Source organism: Peromyscus maniculatus, chromosome 5 (genome assembly GCF_049852395.1).
Source record: "Peromyscus maniculatus bairdii isolate BWxNUB_F1_BW_parent chromosome 5, HU_Pman_BW_mat_3.1, whole genome shotgun sequence".
In the NCBI taxonomy this organism is placed as follows: Eukaryota; Metazoa; Chordata; class Mammalia; order Rodentia; family Cricetidae; genus Peromyscus; species Peromyscus maniculatus.
In genome coordinates this window covers 78,407,635-78,429,166 of record NC_134856.1, presented here as the reverse complement: position 1 = coordinate 78,429,166, position 21,532 = coordinate 78,407,635, and the positions used below count along the sequence as shown (strand labels likewise).

At 39.0% G+C, this 21,532-nt stretch overlaps 1 long non-coding RNA gene across 2 annotated transcripts; it reads right to left on the bottom strand.

The window, feature by feature from the left end:
* Window positions 1–345: 345 nt before the first annotated feature.
* Window positions 346–21,035, bottom strand: LOC143273166 (uncharacterized). Of its 2 annotated transcripts, none has more exons than XR_013051074.1 (3): window positions 20,919–21,035; window positions 20,141–20,280; window positions 346–1,135 (listed from the first exon to the last, which is right to left on the bottom strand). It is a non-coding gene; the product is annotated as an uncharacterized LOC143273166 (long non-coding RNA). The 2 variants fall into 2 exon arrangements; XR_013051073.1 differs by lacking the exon at window positions 346–1,135 and adding an exon at window positions 19,123–19,772.
* Window positions 21,036–21,532: the final 497 nt, after the last annotated feature.

Genomic DNA, 21,532 nt, shown 5'->3' with positions numbered 1-21,532 from the left:
TTCCAGAGCAGACTTGCAAAAAAAATAAGCTTCCTCTTCCCTTTGCTAATTGTAGTTTATGGTTGATTCATGAATATTGAACTCAGAGCCATCAGTGATACAACTTATGGCAGAATGAAACTTACCTACCACATGGGAGACACACCAGCCTTTTCACTTACTGAAACCCTATACAGAGTTTCAGCACCATGCTTGGCATCATTTTAGACAGCCAACACATTCCAGAAAGAAGAAAAAATATTGAAATATGACACTAAATGGACCCTGAAAATGACGCTTAAATTATGAACGCTAAAATAGTAAGGTAGAATGTCACCTCATTCAAACTCTGGGAATACACACACACACACACACACACACACACACACACACGCACACGCACACGCACACGCACACACACGCACACACACACACCAAACTTGAGCTATTCTCTGCTTTAGTCATGACTACAAATGATCACAAAACCTTATAAGCATTGATTTTTGAAAACATGAATAATTTTTATCTGGCAGGCAAATTTATCAATATGGAATCTGCACACAATGAAGGTTGACAGACTTATCCTCATTGTGTGGATGAAGAAACGGAGGTAGAAATGGTAACTTACTCATTTAAGTTAGCACAGCTACAGGGAATGGTAGAAGGGAACCCTCAAGTTTTTCATGATCCAAATCCTCTGTAGAAGTGATTACGCCACATATCCCATCATCATAATGTCATTCTAAAGTGTGACATTGTCTACCATTTCTTTGTCTGCATTTTGCTGTGTAGTAGAACATTGTCTCTTTACTAAGAAGTGTGAACTAGACCATTCCTTCTCTGACCAGTGGGATAAGAGAAGGTCTGTGTTTAGGTCAATCTAAACTCCTGGGATTGGGTTCACAGATACCAATGCAGATTGAGGGCTTTGAATTCACAGTCTTGGTTATTAAATGGTCAGCTGTCCATTCTGGTGTTGGAGTTCTGATACCCTTAGTATAGTCTGCATAGTAGGAATTGCTATTCCGATTTCAAGGGTCACCCTGAGGAGTCCCGGAGATGGTAAGTGAATGATAACTGCTTCAGAATAAAGGCTTGAGAATGAATGTGTCTTCCTCTCGTTGGTTTAGTTTCCAGGGACTTCTCAGACCCTGCTCTGCAAAAAGGAAAAGACTTTTTCGTCATTGGATTTCTGCACACAGGCTTTTAAAAGTCCAAGCAAAAAGCAAAACAAACAGCTGTCATTTCCACAGTGACGACGATAATTACAGCCACACATTCTCCTACAAAACTCTACAGCTCTTCTTCAACTGTACTCTCTACTCTGTCAAGGGCCATATCTGCATGAAATACATTTATAGTAGTTCAAGAGTAGAAGTTCCAATATTCCACAGTTGAACACAGCTGAAAACCACCCAAGCCAGCTCAGAATTAAAGTTAAGTCTGCCATGAACAGTTGCTTCTAAACTTCAACCTCTTTAAAAAGCATTTGTGTTTTGATTTTCAATTCTGGTTCAGAAATCACTCCATCTGGTCTGGCCAATCAGAATGCACAAGAAGCACTGAATTTAGTTTATTTTATTTATATATATAATACCAGAGGATGTGTTAATGTAAAAATGAAATGAGGTTCGAAATAATGCAGAGGAGAAGATGGGAAGATTTTATGAACATGTCTCTAAACCAGAAGTCTTTGGGTGACACAGGAGACTTAAGCACTTTCCAAAGAAAGACCACACTCACTTCAGAAGATGATTCTGGAGAAATTTTTACCTCATGGAAGGCCAGGTTAAAAATAAGGATAATGGTGGTATTTTAGAATAAGAACCAACTAGGCAAGGAAAGACACTGACGTCATTTGCTTTCTCCATATCTTCTCAGTAATGGAAAGATATGACTGAACTCTCCTTTATTGACAGTGTGACCTGGAAAAATTATAAATTTCTCATGGATCTTTGTGTGTTATTTGCAAAAAAAAATGATGAGAATAAAATCAGTTTCACAGCTTTATTATAAAAATTTTAAAGTGCTGTGCTACAAGAGAAGTCTCACTGCATCTTCATACATTCCTCCCAACCTGAAGAATTGAGATCAGTAATGCATATTTGAGAAAAGTGTCCTCACTGGTGTATTCCAATAATTTATTCAATGTTGCATACCCATCTTCTTTATGCTACCTGGTGATTTAAGGCCTCTATATCAGAAACGCTGGCTAATAACCAGCTGATTGTACTTTCTGCCCTCCAGTATTGTTCCCACTGAGGGTAAACATACCATATACAAACATGTAGAAAGTGATAGATGATGTCATGCAGATACACATAGGAGAAAAGACTGATCTTTAGCATGATCTGAGAAGAGTTCTTGGAAGGTGGTCTTTACAAAATGAATGAGATATATATAAATGGTGATACAAAATAGGAGATGGTAAATGCAAGATCTTTGTCTATCAGCAAACACTTGTCAAGTATCATCTTGTGTTGCTTGTTTTCTACTAATGTTTATACCTCATCTCCTCATCTAGCTTCTTATCTCCTTGACAGCCATGGCGACTGTGTTTATTGTTCCCATTATTCTAATAGCATTGGCTTAATATACCTGTGCCGAATGCCCAGTTCTCAGGCCTGGACTGCATATAATCAATGCCCTCAATAATTTACAAGTTATCCCATTCAACTCTGAACATGAAATCCAACCTTCTCCATAAACACTTTCATCAAGATTATCCTAGTCCAAAGAATATGCAAAGACAATAATTGATACTTTTCCAGACCCAGGAAAGAAAACCCTACAATGTGCTCAGAGTGTTTGCATTGGAGTCATGCAGCTGTCTCCAATTTGTAATGAGTTTAGTCATCAGTCATGACTCATTTGCATATGATGATATACTAGGATTCTGCCCATGTTATAGATGGGATGAGTGCACCTCTCATCTTCTATGATCTCTGTAGCCACTTCCTTCTTTTTAGTTCGACACGGTGTGCTTGAAAGGGATCTTATCCATCAATTGCTAAGAGTTGAATTCTTGTCCTTTAATAAGCCACTCAACTTAGTTTTGTTCAGAGGGTCATTTTCAAATTATGTTTCAGGGCTGTTTTTATATCTAAGGCAATATTGAGTCATGAAGTTACTATAGCACTGGATTAGCATATGCTCTTGCAATTTGTTGGCAGGGATGCAGTTTTCATGTAGTTAGAAAAGGTTATTACTATGGTTTTTGGAAGGAAAAATAAATGGTTAGAGAAATAGGTCTGATATAATTTTTTTCTTAAAAATGCATATGTTCCAGACTCACAGCAGTCATCTTACTGCAGATAACATGATTCTGAATACCACTGAATTATGAACAAGAGTCCCAGCTCACTGTGCATCTACAGCATTATGGTCACCTTGTCCAATTCACATGCACCTGTTGAAACTGGAAAATTCTTTAGCCTCTCCCTGAAGTGCCTCAGGATTATTTTTGTTTGTAACATTTTATCATTTTCACTTTGCTTTTTGATTCCCATTTGGGAGGCTAGAAGTAAAAGCTGATTCCTAACCTTTTAGGAAATCTTTAATTATGGAGTATAGATAGTACACTGCAGTACAGGAAGGTCAACCCGTTCAGGAATGGTGCATCTGGATTTTAAGTAAAGGCAGTGTGATCTCACTGTTTGTTTAAAGATCAAGTTTCTAACAAGTCAATGAGGGTCAATAGAGGGATTACAAAGGGAAGCCACATTAACCAAAGTCAATGTTCTTGTTAGTTTTTGTCCCATAATGCTTAGATTTAATATATGTATTGGTATACAAACCCATGATCTAGAAATTTACTACTGAACTTATAGGAAAGTAACAAATTCTACCCCTCTTTCTAAATACTAGAATTTGAAATGCATTGTCTTTACCAATTAAGATAACCTCTATCTGTTGGAATAGAAGACAATTTAGTTTGCCAGCTATAACTTTTGCTCCCTAAGGTCACGTGGCTAGTTGATAATGAAGCAGTTCTCAAAGCTTGTGTCTTCTAATTTGATATTCTTAAATCTCCAGCTAATATACTATACCATGATGTTCTGACTTATAGAATTACAAATTCTTCTCCATTGTCCACTTTTATCTGGTAGGCAGAATGATGCCTTTCCCCATACCGAAAGGTGTCAAAATCTTGGTGCCCATGACCTGCAAATATACTATATTCCATGGTAAGAAGAAACAAAGGTCTTGTTTATAATTAAAGTTGTTAATCAACTGGCATTCAACTTGAAGGATTTCCTGAATTATTCAGGAAACTCTAGTATCATGGATCCTTACTCTTGTAATAAGAAGATGGAAGTTAGAACTAGTGATTTGATGTGAGGAAAACCCACTGATTTTTTTGAAGATGTAAGGGAATTTGAACCAAGGAATGTCCTAGAAGTTCAAAAAGGCAAGGAAGTGGTGTTCTCCCCAAAAGGAAATCCAAAGGAATGTAGCCATGCTAACACCTTAAATTTAGTTCATTGAGACTCATTTTGCAGTTTTGTTTTCTATAAGTAAGCCTGTATTAATATGAAGTACGTCAGGTTTTTTGTAGTTTATTAGGAAATAAATACTTTTCAAGTGTATACTCAGTTGAGAGTGTTTGTCAGCATAAGAGATGGGACTGTGTAGGCTTTCTCCTCTTTATATTAAGGTTCATATAGTAAATATTATAAAATTTGTGTGACATAATGGTTTCAACAAGTTCAATTGCTCAGTGAAGACCCTCCAAGAGCTCTTAGAAATTATCCTACATTGCTTTAATTTCTCTCTTATCCTTGAACTTGGGAGGAGGGCAGCTGAAAGGGGCATTTATATGTAGTACAAAGGACCTGGTTCTGATGGTAAAAGTTATTTATAGATCATTAAAGAAAATTTGACTCAAACACAGCTAAAGTAGCAAGTTTACCCTTTTTCAGCTCCCTGATTTGCATTGTTTACCACTTGGCTCTATAGGCTTCATTTTGCCCTTCCATCTTGTAAATGCCCTTCCATCCTCTAATATTACTAAATTTCCATTAAACCATAATTTGATAACAATTTCATAAGTGTTTGTCCAACACTTTGTGGAATGCCTCTGTTTCTCATTGCCAGGATGTTTAGAGAGGGTGCTTACTATCCAAATATACAATGAAGTAAATGAGCCAGAAAGAATGTTTTCATAATTAACACATAAGGTGATATTAGCATTAATATGCTCTGAAGGCATCTAGGCCTCCACTTCTCCCACACACACTGGCATGATTTCAGATGTAAAAACTTTTGACATTTAATCTACTTCGCCAAAATTTTTAATTTACTCACTAATGAACTGGTAGACATTATTGTTCTTTACTTCTATCTATAGTTTGGTACATCCAAAGTACATGGAAAGCTATATGCCCCTATTTGAATTTAGTTGAAAGAAAAAAACAAAAGACAATTGGCCGGGCGGTGGTGGCGCACGCCTTTAATCCCAGCACTCGGGAGGCAGAGCCAGGCGGATCTCTGTGAGTTTGAGGCCAGCCTGGACTACCAAGTGAGTCCCAGGAGAGGCACAAAGCTACACAGAGAAACCCTGTCTTGAAAAACCAAAAAAAAAAGACAAAAAGCCTTCTGATTTACTTTAGCCATTGAAGGGTAAAGGGAAAGAATGTGCCTTTGTTCTGAGCCAAAGCCTAGCACTGTGCATGATCTGCCCCTCTCTCCTCTCACCAGCCATGGTTACTGGGTGTGGTAGCCATGTGTTAATTGTCAACTTGACAGAGTGTAGAACCATCTGGGAAGTGGCCCTCTGAGCATGCCTGTGATAGATTATCATGATTATATAATTGATGTGGGAAGACCCATCTTAACTGTGGGCAGGACCATTTCTGTGATGTGTGAAGCAGAGAACTTGAGCTGAGCACTACAATGAGTGCCTTTATCAGGGACTCTCTCTTCACAGGAAATGCACTGTCAAGATTCTGTTGCTCTAACCTGTTTGGCTAGGATGGAGTATAACTTTGAACTGGAAGCCAAAATAACTCTTTTCCCCTTAAGTTGCTTGTATCATGGTATTTTATCATAGTGTTAGGAAGAGAAACCCAGGCACATAGGAATACCCCAGTGGTTGATGTTCTTTGCTTAAGTCTCAGAATAAGAACAGCATGAGACAAGTCTCTCTGATCTAGAATGAACAGTTAGGTGAATTGAGAACTTAATCTGCTTTTGGGTTTTTCTCTTTATGGAAAATAAACTAAACCTCACTAGAATCACAAAAAAAAGTCATCTATAAGCACTGACATTTAAACTACTTTCACATTATTTTGAATTTCCCAACCTGTATTGGCATAGAAGGTACCTTTTACTGCTAGACTTAATAGCCCAGCTCCTGCTCCTCCAGACTGTCAATAACAAACAACTGAAGTTGACGCTTGACACTGTTGGCATGTCTCAAGTCAAAGCATCAGCTGACATTGAAGTCTATATAACAGTTTTAATGTGAGCTTTTTAATCACTCCAATCTTGTCTTAATTAAGAGGAATCACCTTTATCACATATGTAATATTTTTAAAGACAGATAATTTTATCTTCATCATTCTCCTTCATCAAGTTGACTAATGTTATACATTTACTTTGTAGATGCCCCTGTTTCTTGCTGTGAAAAATAAATAAAATAATGTCTGGTAACTAGCGCAGTCCACATAGTACTGTAATTAGCAATGTGTATCTTTTCTCAAATGCTAGATCCTTTCCCATAATGAAAAACTAGAAGAACTGACTAAGGATGGGATAGACAAGTTATAGTAGTAAGCCAAATTTGTATTATATAAATACATTGTAAATAAATGTAAACACTATGTTCTTTAAATAAAGTTTTATCAGAATACTGCATATTCACATGTCTACGCATTGCTTATATATATATATATATATATATATATATATATATATATATATGTATCCTACATGACCTAAAAACAATAAAATATTGGCTGTCTGATTTTATAGAAAATACTGTGGCCTGTGACAGTCTTTGAATAGGCTTGTGCACAATCTGGATAAGTGAGTTCCTTGTGTGAATCTGATGGTCTGTGCTGTGTACTAGCTATAGGTCATAATTCCTTCAGAAAGTGCTAGTGGGAGACTTGAGGTCCAGTAATCTCTCTCTAAGAGTGCCATTGCCCAGATTTTTGCAATAACTGAAAAGTGTGCACTACAGGGCAGCAAAAAGATTGCTGTGAGTGTGACTCCCTGAATATCATAAAGAAGCATGGTGCATTCACTTCACAATTCATTTTAAAACATTTATTTAAACTCCAATAAATTATGTTACACACTGAAGATTTAACAATCAATATTAAGGAGTTATTTATCCATGAAATACTACGGTTGAAAATATATAAATAAATACCAGTGTTGCATGGATTGGGTTGTCTGGTGTCTGTGACAGTTAGTCTTGATTGTCAACATGAAGGATTTAGAATCACCTAGGGACATACCTCTGAATGTATCTGTGAGGGAATTCCCAAAGATCAACTGAGAGGGCAAACCCTCTCCTCAAAGTCAGTGGCATCTTTCAGTGGGTGTCCCAAAGAGGCTCAGGAGAAAAGCACCTGAATATCTTCTCTTCTTTCTGAGCAAGTATATCTGTGATTGCTACTATATGTGTTAGCCTCCACTTATATCAGACTTCGGCTTCCGGCCTTTCAACATAGACTCAATTGTAGCTAGAGTTTTCCTGCCTTGCCCACAGTCAGGATAAATCTCTGTCACCTGCCAGTCCCACAGCCACTCAGACCCAACCAAGTAAACACAGAGACTTATATTGCATACAAACTGTATGGCCGTGGCAGGCTTCTTGCTAACTGTTCTTATATCTTAAATTAATCCATTTCCATAAATCTATACCTTGCCACGTGGCTGGTGGCTTACCAGCATCTTCTTCACATGCTGCTGGTCATGGCGGCGGCTGGCAGTGTCTCTCTGCCTCAGCCTTCCACTTCCCAGAATTCTCCTCTCTCCTTGTCCCACCTACTTCCTGCCTGGCCACTGGCCAATCAGTGTTTTATTTATTGACCAATCAGAGCAATTTGACATACAGACCATCCAACAGCACTCAATGCCAGAGATACTCTAGGAGATCAGGACAGATGACATATGCAATCTTTTGGACTATGAAGCTACTGAGTTCTCAGTTTCTCCAGCATGTATATGGTCAGCCTCTAACATGTAAGTCGATGTCATAAATCCTCTTTTATAAAAATGCACACATTCTATAGGTTCTATTTCTCTAGAGAGCCGTTTAATACAGTAGGCAGTTGTGTGTCCTGCCCTCTACTGAGTCACCCTGTGGAAACAGGCCCAATCACTTATTCACATTTTTCTCTGCTGTCATGTTCCTGTTCTGACCCCACAATCTCTCACTTTGGATTCTTTCTAATTAGTAAAAAAGGGAGTCAGGAAAGGGAAGACAAGCTGGCATTGTTCAAAGAACCATGGATGTCAAATTAGTCAAATCGAGAGAGCAAGGGTGAGGTGACGAAGAGCAGCAATGGAGGGACATGGAGTGGTGCCGGTTCCTATTTTGAATAAAATGGGAACTTCTTGAAGAACTTAACAGAACGCTACCATGATTTGACAGCTGTCAAAGGGATTGCCCAGAGATTATATTGAGACCACTCTATGGGGGAAAGTCAGTAAGCGTTTGGCTGTAGTGGAGATGAAGGAACAGTAAGTGTTTGGCTGTAGTGGAGATGAAGGAACAGTAAGTGTTTGGCTGTAGTGGAGATGAAGGAACAGTAAGTGTTTGGCTGTTGTGGAGATGAAGGAACAGTAAGTGTTTGGCTGTAGTGGAGATGAAGGTGCTTGGATTCTTGATGCATTTTGAAAAGAAAGGCAACAGATGTTTTCTCAGAAGCAGATGGGACAGGTGATGTCAGTGTTTGGTTTTGAACACTGATGAAGATACTGTCAGCTTACTAGGAAAGAATGTGGACGAACACTGATGAAGATGCTGTCTGCTTACTAGGGAAGAATATAGACAAACCAGTTTATGAGAAAGATAAACTCTACACCTCCTCCTGGGCTGTGTTTCTGTTTATTGCACCCCAGCACCTCCTTCCTTCCAGGCAGAAACGATGTTCTGAATGGAAAAAATGAGTGAATGATCAAAAACAACCTCCGTGAGGTTGAAGTCGCACGGTCTTCCTGGGCTCTATAGAGCACAGGGCTAAACTTCTCTCTGATTTCAGATTCTACAGAAATGTCAGAATTCCTTCCAACCCACTCATCCCCATCTGAGCCTTTCCAGCTGGCTTGAAGATGGAGCAGTGGGTCAGTCCACAGAGATCCAGAGCTTGCTTTGGCTGTCTCCTCTCCAGGTATTCTTTCCCATCTCCTATTCCAATCTGGGTATATTTTCAGAGATAAGAAAAACTACCCAGTTGTATTTGCCTGCAAATCAAGAGACTGAATACTTAGTTTCCAACTTTAAAGGCTCCAAAGTTAAGAATCATATACTTGCTTATACCAATTGAGCCAAATGTGACTAGATCATATTTGATATGATATTTACCTGACTTACTTAGTAGGGAAGGGGAGGAGAGAAGCATGAGAGAACACCAACAATGTAAAACACAACAAACCATTTGCAGTTACTTCATAATAATTTAGGATGAAATAGATTTGGCTAGGTGTACATAATCATTTCATGATTGTCACCAGCCAGCTCATTGGTCCAGAGTAAATTAGTCTGATGATATTTAAGTAAAAGAGTTTCTGCCCATGAAATTATATGAAACATAGAGAGGTCCGCACTGGTCCTATGATGCAAGCTAATAATTAGACAATCATCTCTGTTGTTTTCAGGGAAATCATTAAACAGCAAGAGGTCTGTTGGCGGTAGGATGTTTCCAGGGAAAATGGCTGGTGAGAGAATTAGAGAGGGAGGAACAAGAGTACACAGTGGTGGGAATGAGATGTGCAAGGGGCTTTGAGGAAGGGGGACGGAATGGGAACATCAACACTAGGATCATAGCATTCTCCACAAAGCCTGCCAATGTTTGTGTTCTATCTAATTAACTCTTTTTATAGGTTAATCTCCATCTCCTATTTGTGAAGATGCCAACTCCCTATTAGCTCATTAAAGAACAATGGATTTTGTTTAACTCCAGAAGGCACATTTTTGAAACTCTTGAAAAAAAAAAAACACCAAATTCACAGAGATCATTTTAGTTTCCTCATACAATGGAGTGTAATATAACTTAATATATATATATGTAAATTATTCAACTCTCACTTGGTGATCAGTTCTGTCCTGGAAGAAACACTTACTAAACCCATTTTAAAATTTTTACTTTTAAAAATTTACATAAAGAACATATGGCTGGCCTGTTATAGCATAGAATGTAACATTTTACTCTTTATCCAAAAGGTCTATTTTCCTGCTAAGAACTAATGCTTTTTCCCCCTCTACATCAACATCAGGACCTGAAGCCATCTTCACTTAAAGCATGGTTTTCTGCCAGAACAAAATTCTTCATATGAACACAAGATGATAAGTTGACCCCAGCTCACCCACCATAGGTACCCACCTTGGGCCACACATCAAGCCATGCTAATCTCTAAGAGATTCAGCTCTTTTTTTTTTTTTTTTTTTTGAGATTCAACTCTTTTCACCTGCATGTAGAATTCAAATTCGTCTCAACTAAATTGCTAATTATTTCACGCCATGAACTTCCTTATCACCTTCAAAGAGACAACCACAGATGTTAAGTTCATTAAGACAAAGAAGAATTTCTTTTATTTTCCTTTGAAAGTAGAGTGATTCACTTTAAGATTACATGAAAATATATCAGCAGAGACTAAATTTGAAGAACCCTTTACTTCATTTAACAAATATTCAAGATAATCATATAGTACTACAAGTTATGGAGAGATGATTTTCTTATGACCTTCACCCTCAAAATATCTACCCCAGAAATTAGTAGACATAAGTATTGGTTAAGCAATTATTGTGTACCAACCACTCCATAAGTACTAGCTACATGATCATGAATGAGATAGGTAAAAACATTTGCTCTGTCACAGAAAGACAGCCAATTATAAACAAACAAACAAGTAGCAGGGGCTAGTTGCACACCCCCAATACCAAGAACACCACCAAAAAACTGTGGAAAAATATTGTGATGGAGAATGATCTGTAGCTCTATCAGGTATGACTTCTATTTCCATGAAGCACATGGCTACCATAGCTAGTTTGTTAGGAATTTTCAGCATATATTGTTGAGTTTTGTCAAAGATTTTCTGTATGTAGTGAGATAATCAGGTGATTCCTAGTCTTCACATTTATTGACTTGTGTATGTTGAACCATCCTTGCATGCTAAAGGTGAATCCCTGTTTGTTATGACACATGATCCACTGAATGTACTGTTGAATTTAGTTTGTTTGAATTTTCTTGTGACCTTTTGCATCTAGTTTATGAGGCATATTGGCCTTGACTTTCTCTTCTTCTTTTCTTGTGCAGATAACGATAGCCTTATAAAATAAGCTTTGCACTGCTCTCTGCTCCTCATTCCCTGGAAGAATTTGAGGTGATCAGTGTGAACTCTTCAAATGTTTATTAGAATTTTTCTGTCTTATATCTTGGCTATTGAAAACAATGCAGTAAAGCTGAATGTGGTGGTGCAAATCTCTAATCTGACCTGGGTGTCCATCAGTGAGTAAATGGATATAGAATTTAAGGCGTGCATAGGTGAATAATATTATTCAGTCTTTAAAATAAATGGAAATCCAAGGACTGGGGATGTGACTCAGTAGTCAATGATCAGTTGTTTAGCATGCAGGAGTGTAGGTGTAACCAACCGTCTTATTAAATAAGAAACACAGAAACAACGTAAAAGAGAAAGCCAAGAGGTCAGAGCTCAGAGCTAAAATCTCACCCTTCCTCCTGCGGTGTCCCAGCTTCCCGAACGAGAGCTATTTCCCTGTGTGTAAGTCATTTCATAGTCATTCTGCCTTCTCATTGGTTGTAAACCCAAACATGTGACTGCCTCGTCACTGTCTGTATGTACAGCCCCCCAGGTCTTAAAGGCATATGTCTCCAATGCTGGCTGTATCCCTGAACACACAGAGATCTATGGGATTAAAGGTGTGCGCCACCACCGCCACACTCTGTCTATGGCTCTAATAGCTCTGACCCCCCCCCCCCGGGCAACTTTATTTATTAACATACAATCAAAATCACATTTCAGTACAATTAGAATACCACCACACAGGAGGTCCTGTATTCAATCTGGAGTACCACAAAAAACAAAAAGACAAAGAAAAAAGGCAAGAGAGAAAAAATTTTCACTATTACAGCAGCATGAATGAATAAACACGGACATTATTCTAAATGAAATAAGTCAAGAACAGAAAGTTAAAAACCACATTATCCTTTTTCATGTTTTAAAAGACGTATTCATTGCTCAGACTAGAATTCTGGTTCTTGGTGAAGGGAGAGGAAATGAGAAGATGTAGCTCAGTGGGTATGAATTTGAAGTTACATAGTCTAGTAAGCTCGTCCTGAGATGCAGCACACGGCAGGAGAGCTGTGCTGTAGGATGCTGTATCACAGATTGAAAGTTGCTGAGAGTAGGTCTTGGGTTTGCTTCCCACGTACATGACACAGAAGTATCAGGAAGGTAACAACTGTGTTGAACAGCTCTCCTGTCATGCTCATCTTGCTGTGCACATCACAACACTGTCATGTACAGTACACCTCATACTACACAGTGAACGATGTAAGTGTGCCAAAGGGAATAGAAATCATTTATCAGACCTAATCGTGGCAAAGTATCTCAGCTGGGACTCTATGTCCATTGTGGGATGCTTATCTAGCATGAGTGAGTTCCTGGGTTTGATTCCCAGCATCTGGCAAGCAAGCAAAACAGAAGGTATCAGCCACGTTTTTGTCTGTTTACTTCCAATTTTGTTTCTTCACATATTGTTTAATTATTTCTTTATTTTTGAGATTATTATGTACTTTTAATGCATGCGTATACATGTAGGGTTTTTTTCAAGATTAAGCTCATGACCCTCTGCTGACTTACAAGCTGATTTAATTTGCTGCGTTATATCGTATTAAGTATCTACAAAGGGCTGTGCTTTTTGAAAACGTGATTTTAATGATGGAGTAATGTTCTCTTTGTACCATAAATTATTTAGCCAGTTTTCAACTGTTGAGCATTTATACCATTTCTAATTTGTCACCATTTTAAATAATGCTAAAATGACTAGCATTAACATGGTACATAAATATTTAACCACAACTCTGATTATTCTGTAACATTTCTGCATTCCTGTGAGACCATTTAGCATAGAGGATTTAAAAAAATGCAGATTCCAGAGATTTTATGCCCTAAGTTATGAGTTGAACTCCAGTACCAACTACAGTTGTGTGCCCTTAAGTAGTTATTCAACCTTTCTGTGGCCTCAAAATGTTTAAAGTGCCAAGTGATTGATACAAGCTTACAATTGTGTGATGTCATTCAGTACAATTAAAATAGCAAATGAATGAAAGCACTAGCTGCATGCTATATCAGTCCTTGTCTAAATACTAGGAATTCCAATCGTTGATGCAGTTGATAAAAAAGAAAAAAATAAAAGGGAAAGACTTAAAAATCTCGTCATGGAAGCTATAGTGTGACACAGTGAGACACTCCGTGAACCCTTTTGTACATACATCCTTGCTTGCAAGTGTTCATTGCAAACAGTCATTGGTCTGGTTTGAGGCCTCTCGTTTCTACTACCCTATTGATGCTGGGCCCTCACTAGGGCTCTTCTTGGACATCCTGTTGTCCCATATTGTGGAGATCCTGCAGTGTGGTCTGTAGGTCAGGGCCCTTCACGTGCTCCAGCAGATCATAGATGGGATGGATGATGGGGCAGGCCCAATGAAGTTGACACACAATTGGAGGATTCATTCTCAGAGCTGCAGGCACATTCGTAACAGTTGCTCAAGCAGAAGAGGAAAGGTGAGAAACAAGCCGTGCGTGTCACCCAGTACCGTTAATTGAGTGATTTTCCTAATGAATGCACTGCAGCCCAACAGTGAATGAACAGAGAGATGATAATCATCTTCTTGGTTGCAGCAATGGAGTACATGTAGAGGGTCAGAGACAAACCACACTGCACCTTGAACCAAGGAAGAAGGAGGTGGATGTTTGCTCTGCATGGTAATGATATCCCAGGATCTGAATCAATAAGCACTCCTTACAGCTTTGAGTCATGACTCCAATTAGCAATTCTCCTGGTCCCAGTTTGACAAAGCAAAATATAATTCAAGTTGTATTTGTAAATCCCAACAAGTTTCATGGGCCAATATAAAATGGTCTAAATACTACCTGCCCAGTAAAAATGCTTTAGCTTGTGCCAAAGGATTTATATTATCAAATTTAAATTCTATTTAAGAAGACTGAGTACTTCAAAGAGTGTAATATGGGACATCATGCTATTATAAATAATGGGGCATATGACAGATAAGCCCACAAGTAAACAGGGAAAATATAATCTGTACCTATTAACAACAAAATAAAAATTAATAGGACAGTGCCATGTTAATAAAAGGACAGTGTAGGTGGCATGGCTAATCCAGGAAAAATGTTCAGAAGAACAATCACCCACAGAAATCCCTCGCTTTGCCAAGGTACAGGCATCAAAACATTGCAAAGTGAACATTGGCCCTGAGATTTGCCCAAACATTTAGCACATCCACACAAAATTAAAGATAACTTTTTCTTCAGCATCCAAGAATCATTTTTATGAAGCAGAGGGTACCACGCAGCCAAGAAAGTTAGCCAGGAATCCTTTAGCTGAGATGTGCAAGTGAGATGGTCAAGGTGTGGAGTAGCACATCAGTCTGCTTGGTAGCTCCTTGTTCAGGGCACAACCACTGTGCCAACTCTGTGAGTGCCACCTGAATGAGTGGCACAATGGCTGATCAGCAATTCAGTCGGGGCACAACAGCGGTTACATAAACAGGGGCAGTCTCCTGCCTCGCCTTTGTCACTTCAGTCTCCAGAGGAGAGCAGGTGTGTAAGTTGTGTGAATGAAAGGATGATTGAATGAATGAGTTGGCTTGTGTGTCTCTTTTACCCTCCCTTCTGTTTTAACTTTCTACTGTTAATTTAGTTTGCCTTTTGAAATTGTCTCCCGAGTTTGTTCTAGAATGGTGCCTTTTCATGATGCCCCACTTCCCTCCTCCAGCTTCTGAGTGGAAGTCATGAAGAGAACAAAAAGGCTGATTAATATTTAGTACTGTATTTTTTCTGCTGCTGTTGTTTGAAAAGTAATACAGATTCATATGGCACATTCTTTTGTAGTTTGTAAAAGCAAACTCAAGTATACATTTGCTTGGCTGTTGCTACTTCCCCTGTATCCTCCCACTGATGCAGAAATCTCTGGCCCATGGTCTCTGTCTGATCCTAACTTCTGCACTATCTTTTTTGGCCAGGATCACATGTGGTACTCAAGGATGCGTCAAATTCTGGGGCTCAGGGGATCTTCCTGCCTTGGCCTCCTGAGTAGCTGAGACAATATTACATAACATGAATCTCTAAAGGGTCTTATTAGTAAAAAAAAAAAATCCTGGAGCAAGATATTGGGGTGAAAGCTGAAAGATCAGAGGAATAGAACAAGTCCTTACTGCTTCTGTCTGACATATCACATCAGCTTTACCAGAGTTACTATTTTCAGAGCATAGGGTTTTTATCCTTATTCCCTTTTACATACCATCACCTTCATAATTAGAATGTATATTTTGTAAAAGCACATAGTTGGGTCTTGTGACAATGATGTATAATTCCTTTTGCTTTAGTACAGTTCCCAATACACTTCACATTATGTTTTTCTCAAAATGACCCTAGGATTCCATGATCTCCCCCACTTTGCTGGAACCAACCTTCTCGGTGTTTTCACCGCTGTATTCCCAAAGTGTGTTGATTTATGACTTTGTTCTGTTGGTATACAAAAACTTCATGAAACATGCTGTGACATTGGAACATCAGATTTGGGGATCCTGAATCAGTGTTCCCTGGCCATGGTCACACATATTTGGCTACAGAACAAATAATTTCTTAACCCCTTTCCTGTGAGAGCTGTGTTTTTTGAGCTGACCCATCTCATTTCCCCAGGGAGTCCCTCTGACTGTGGCAGACTTCATATCCTGTCTGTCTGTGTTCTAATTTGGTCATTTGCCTGTGATAAAATTGACTAGTGACTGTTTACTTTAGAAAGGTAGGGCCTTCTCTGGAATATGATGTCTTTGGATTTCTTTGCACCCATGGTGCTGCTGACATTTGAAGATCTGGGCATCTTTACACATTTTATCATGGCAGAAACAATGGACTAGGATGAACTTTTTCATCCTATTTAGCAGATAAAATTCTGACCCAAATCTTCTTGACTAATGTTTTCCCTTTCTCTCTCAATGTCCCTCCTGTAACTGGAAAACGGGGATGTTTTATACCTTTTCTTTCCAATTCCAAATGCCTAGAGAAACACTAGTCATGAATATTGCATTTCCTATATATTTTGAGAGTACTCGATGACCCAAATCCCTGGCTTTACAATTTTTGCCTAAACATAGACACTAGTACCAGAAGAATTTAGTTAATTCCTCCTCTACAAATAGATGAATTTATAATGCAATGATGTTGGCTGCAAAGAACTAATTTGAATATCAAAAGCCTTTCTTTATGTCTATTTTTCTCAAAGAAGCTCGATTCCCTTCTCTTCCCATGCTCTCCTCTCTAGCAGATGGAGGTTAACAGACAATAAGTCTATGTTCACACACTTAAACCACCTTTGACCAGATTATACATTTTAGAACAGTAGCACTGTACATTGTGACCTCATCTAGGATACTCCCATCAAGTGGCAGGATCAGGATTTAAACCCAATGAAGGCTCCATCACTGCACCACACTGCCATTCTCAGTACAGTCAGGTGTCACATGTGAATTCTTCAGCCAGTGACAGACGCATATACGTCTATGACCTCACAGCTGCCTTACTTCAAGTGCACTGTGTGAGCGGGTGGCTGACAGAGGAAAACAAATACAAATGATGAATTTTGTGCCTGGTTTTTCAGGAAAGTGAAACTGGGTGACCAGTTCTTTTGTCATCTCCCCTGAAAATCAACTTTTATTTGTACTTCTCTGAAACTAGTTGTCTTTTGTTCCTCTAAGATATCTGAAACTTGGACTCTAACTAAAGATGCTCAAGATAAAATCATAGTGATTAGGGTTAGCCTTAATCCCAATGGTTATCATCTTTAGAAGATGTATGAGGTTTGCAAATATATGGCAATACAAAGGAATCACAAAAGAATAAGGCCATTTAAAGATGGGACAGAGGGCTGGAGAGATGGCTTAGGGGATAAAATACTGGATTGCAAGCATAAGGAACTGAGTTCAATCTCCAGTTCCATATAAAAAGAATCTGGGTTTGATGATTGTGCTTAGGATCCTGGTGCCAAAGTGACAGAGATTGAAGGATGCTTGACACCTCCTGGCCACACAGTGCAGCCGAATTAGCAAGCTCCATATCCTGCCAGAAAAGCCAGATAGGTGGATCCCAAGGAACACCATAAAAGGGTGATCTCTGACCTCTAAATGCACACACATGCACATGCATGTGCACATGCACACACAAAAGCACATGCACATAAAGGTACACACACACACACCATAAGATAATAAAATCAAATGAAAACTAAACTTAAATAAAGTTTTAAATGGGGTTAGAGATTAGAGTGATGTTTCTATAGCTAAGTGACATCAAGGATACCAGATGCTGAGAGAGGCATGGGACAGGCTCTCCCAGAAGGCACCAATGCCAACATATCCATTTCAAATTCCTACTTTCCATACTGTGACAGAATATATTTCTGCTGTTTTAGATCACCTAGGATTTTGGAGGGTGTTGGAATTTCTGCAATTAACCCTGGAAATTTTACACAATAGCTTATCATTTCTTTTAAAAATAACCCATGCGAGGGAAGCAAGAAAATTTTCTGATTGGTTTTCTTTCTTTAGCTCTCTGATATTGACATTCATAGTGACTTGCAATGTGGGCAAAGGATTTCCTTGTTTTTTGCATATTTGTTTATCCCAGATATTTTTGAAGGAGAACCACTTCCAAGTACAGAAACAAAACCAAATGAGTAAATAAATAATAGGAACACCAAGGTGATAACAAAATCTTTGCCTGGAAATCTGGGACAATAAGAAAATGTTTAATAATACTAACTAGGGAGCTGGCAAGCTGCTGTTGAAAAGGACCTGGGTTCGGTTCTCAGCATCCACATAGTGGCTTACCATCTTTTGTAATTCTGGTTACTGGGGATCTAATGCTGTTGTCTGACCTTGACTGGCACTTAACATACATTGTGTGCTAACATTCATGCTTGAAAAACATTTGCCCATATAAAATAAATCTTCAAAATACTAAGTAAAGGAATCATTTTTGACAAGGATAGCAGCAGGTAGTGAATGTCTGAACTCATGAGGACAGTGTTCACTTAGCAACACATTGTTGCTAAGAATGAGGCCAGTTATTAACTCCACTGATCCTGCATTATCTAAATTATTCTTTTACATCTATAATTTTTATTTATTGTGGGGGAGGGGGGCTGCTCCAGAGCCTACACGTGAATGCCAGAGGACAACTTGAAAGAGATGGTTCCTCTTTTAACATGTGGGTTCCAGAGTTGAAACTCAGATTGTTAGGCTTGGTGGCAAGCACCTTTATCTGCTGAGCCATCTCATCCACTACCACCACCACATCATCTCATTTAATATAAACTTGTGTGGGTGATATTATGAGGGCAGGTGCAAACACCGAAGGATTGAGTATTTAAGCTAATTGTTGTGTGTCATAGAAGCAAGTGGCAAAGTGAGAATTTGAAACCAAAGCCCACAAGATCTTGAAACCTATGTTCTAATATTATATTATGAAACACAGAGAAAATTATATATCACTTCCATTTATTTTTAAGACATATTTTGTTTTTCTTTAAGAATATCTATGTGTGTCTGCTTGGGGTTTGTGCACATAAGTGCAGTGCCCTTGGAAGCCAGAAGAGGGCACTAGATCCCCCTGGAGCTGAAATTATGGGCTGTTAGGAGATGCCTGACCCAACCAGCTCTCCACACACAACCCCCTCCCATGTAACTTGTAAAAGAAAACTTATAATTCCTTTTTCTTTGGAGGCTATTATAAATAATTTATATGATATCTTCATGAGTCTTTTCTGAACTGACATTTTATTTGATATTTGATTCTTAATTTTTCATTGTCTTACGTAGATAAGAAACAACTTATTGTGGGATAGGTAATTGATGCAGTCCATTCTTAAGGATAATTGGTGATGTGGAGGCACAAAGTGAAGCTTCTTTGGAAAAATTAAATTAATAATCAATTAATATAACCAAGCATTTGTAACCATATCTTCTTACCAGAGGAAAAAAATTGCAAAGAAAAAATAAAATTACCTTGCTTCAAGACCTGAAAAGGCATGAATTTTATGATTACAAAGTTACAAATCAGTAACTTGTAAAAATATAAAATGTATATACATTGTGAGACATGGATGTCCTCCTAGGCCTTCGGGTGCTTAGCCTTGGTTCTAAAGTCACACAGTCTAGAATCACCTGCAGCAAAGCCTCAGTTGTAGAATATTGCCCAGATCATGTTGGTCTGTGAGGGATTGTCTTGATTTTTAATTGGTGCATGAGGGCCCTGCCCACTGTGGGCAGCACTGTCTATAGGCAGACGGACTCTGGCTGTATAAAAAGCAAACAAACAAACAAACAAGGTGAGTGTGAGCCTGTGAAGGATGCCGCAAACAGAGTTCCTCCTTGTTTTCCCCTTCATTTATCCTTGAGATCCTTCTCTGACTTCCCTCACTGATGGACTATAACCTGGAAGTGAGGACCTTCTGAAAAATGTTTCCTCCTAAGTTGGTTTGGTCAGAATGTTTTATCACAGCAAATGAAAGGAAGCTAGAACATTACATTTCTTGTTTGGCTTATTTGGCCATAGGAAAATATGGAGCCATAGAAAGGCTTAGAATGGGTTCCTTTCAAAACTATTCCCTTTTCTAGAGAGAGAGCTGTCCAGGGAAGACATGTAGCTAGCATAGTATACTTACAGTTCCTCCCATCAACCACAAGATCTCAAGTCCCCTGGGGTTGTTCTCCAGATGACGCTCATCAATGACCTCCAGCACAAATCCATCAGTTTCATCTAATCCCTCACGTCAGGTGAAACCTTCCACCATCCAGCTCTGACCTGGGAAGAAAGAGCACTATGGTGTCCTCAGCATACAAGCAATGCGATCACCCACATTTCTTTATTCCATAAGGGTATCCTCCTGTGTCACTTTCCACATTTTCTTCTGAGGAAGGATATCTTCTCAAACCCATAATTTGCATCTCCGATATGCTGCAACCCAGCAAACCAAAGCAACTCTGCTGCTTTGTTTCAGTTTACCTCACATCAGAGCTACAGGCATTTCAAGGGCCACATCCAGCTTGTTATGCGGGTCCAGGGATCCAAACTTCTATCCTCACGACTGCAAAGCAAGCGCTGTTAACCTTTGAATCCTCTTTCCCGCCCCCAATTAAGTGATGCTTTTGGTGTCAAGTTATGCTGTTCTTGTGTTGCAACAGAGGGTATAGTCCTATGCAAGACCAGTACTCAACAGCCACTCCACAAAGACCCAGCGGCATTTGTGATGGTGTGAAGAAAGCAGCAAGTCGAAGAACATTGTCAAATGCATGGCTTAGACCTGGTGACAGACCTCCAAAACAGCCTTCCGGGAAGGGCAGAATAGGAGCTACTTGTGCAGAACAGTGAAACTTCCCAGGACTAAATTATTTAGGCATCATCATGCTTCTCATCTTCTTACCTGCTCACTTGGTACTTACTATTGTTGTGAAAGACGCTTCTCTGTTAGTACATGCCTAATCTGTTTTATGGCCATCATTAGCTTCAGGAATTCAGTATGAAATAGAGAGGAGTCAAAATGATGTGTTTGGTTATGAATGATTATCAATTGCTAATAACGTAATTTAATTTGGATAAAGGTCACCTTGGTTAATGAGTAGAAGAGAGAGTTTGGGATTAAGGAAAGAACCTTTGGTACTAGGGAGATGGCTCAGTGATTCAGGTGTTTGTCACTCAAGCAACAAGATCAGAGTTCAGATTGCCAGAATACAAATGCCAGGTGGTCCTGGCAGCCTGCCTGTAATTTCAGGCTTGGAAGTTGAAGATAGTTATCCCTGAAGCAAGCTGGCAAGTCAGACTAGACACTACATTGAGCTCTGAATTTCAGTGCAAGACCATGCTTCACAGAATAAAGTGGGAAAGCAATGGAAGATTCCTGATGTTAACCTCAGACTTCTACCTGCACACGTGTGCCCAGAAAAATGCCACATCTACACATGCATGTACACTATGCACATATAAACACATGAAAAAAAAAAGAGGGAGAATGGAGTTTGGGAAGCATAAGGTCCTTACGACAGGACCTCCAATTTTG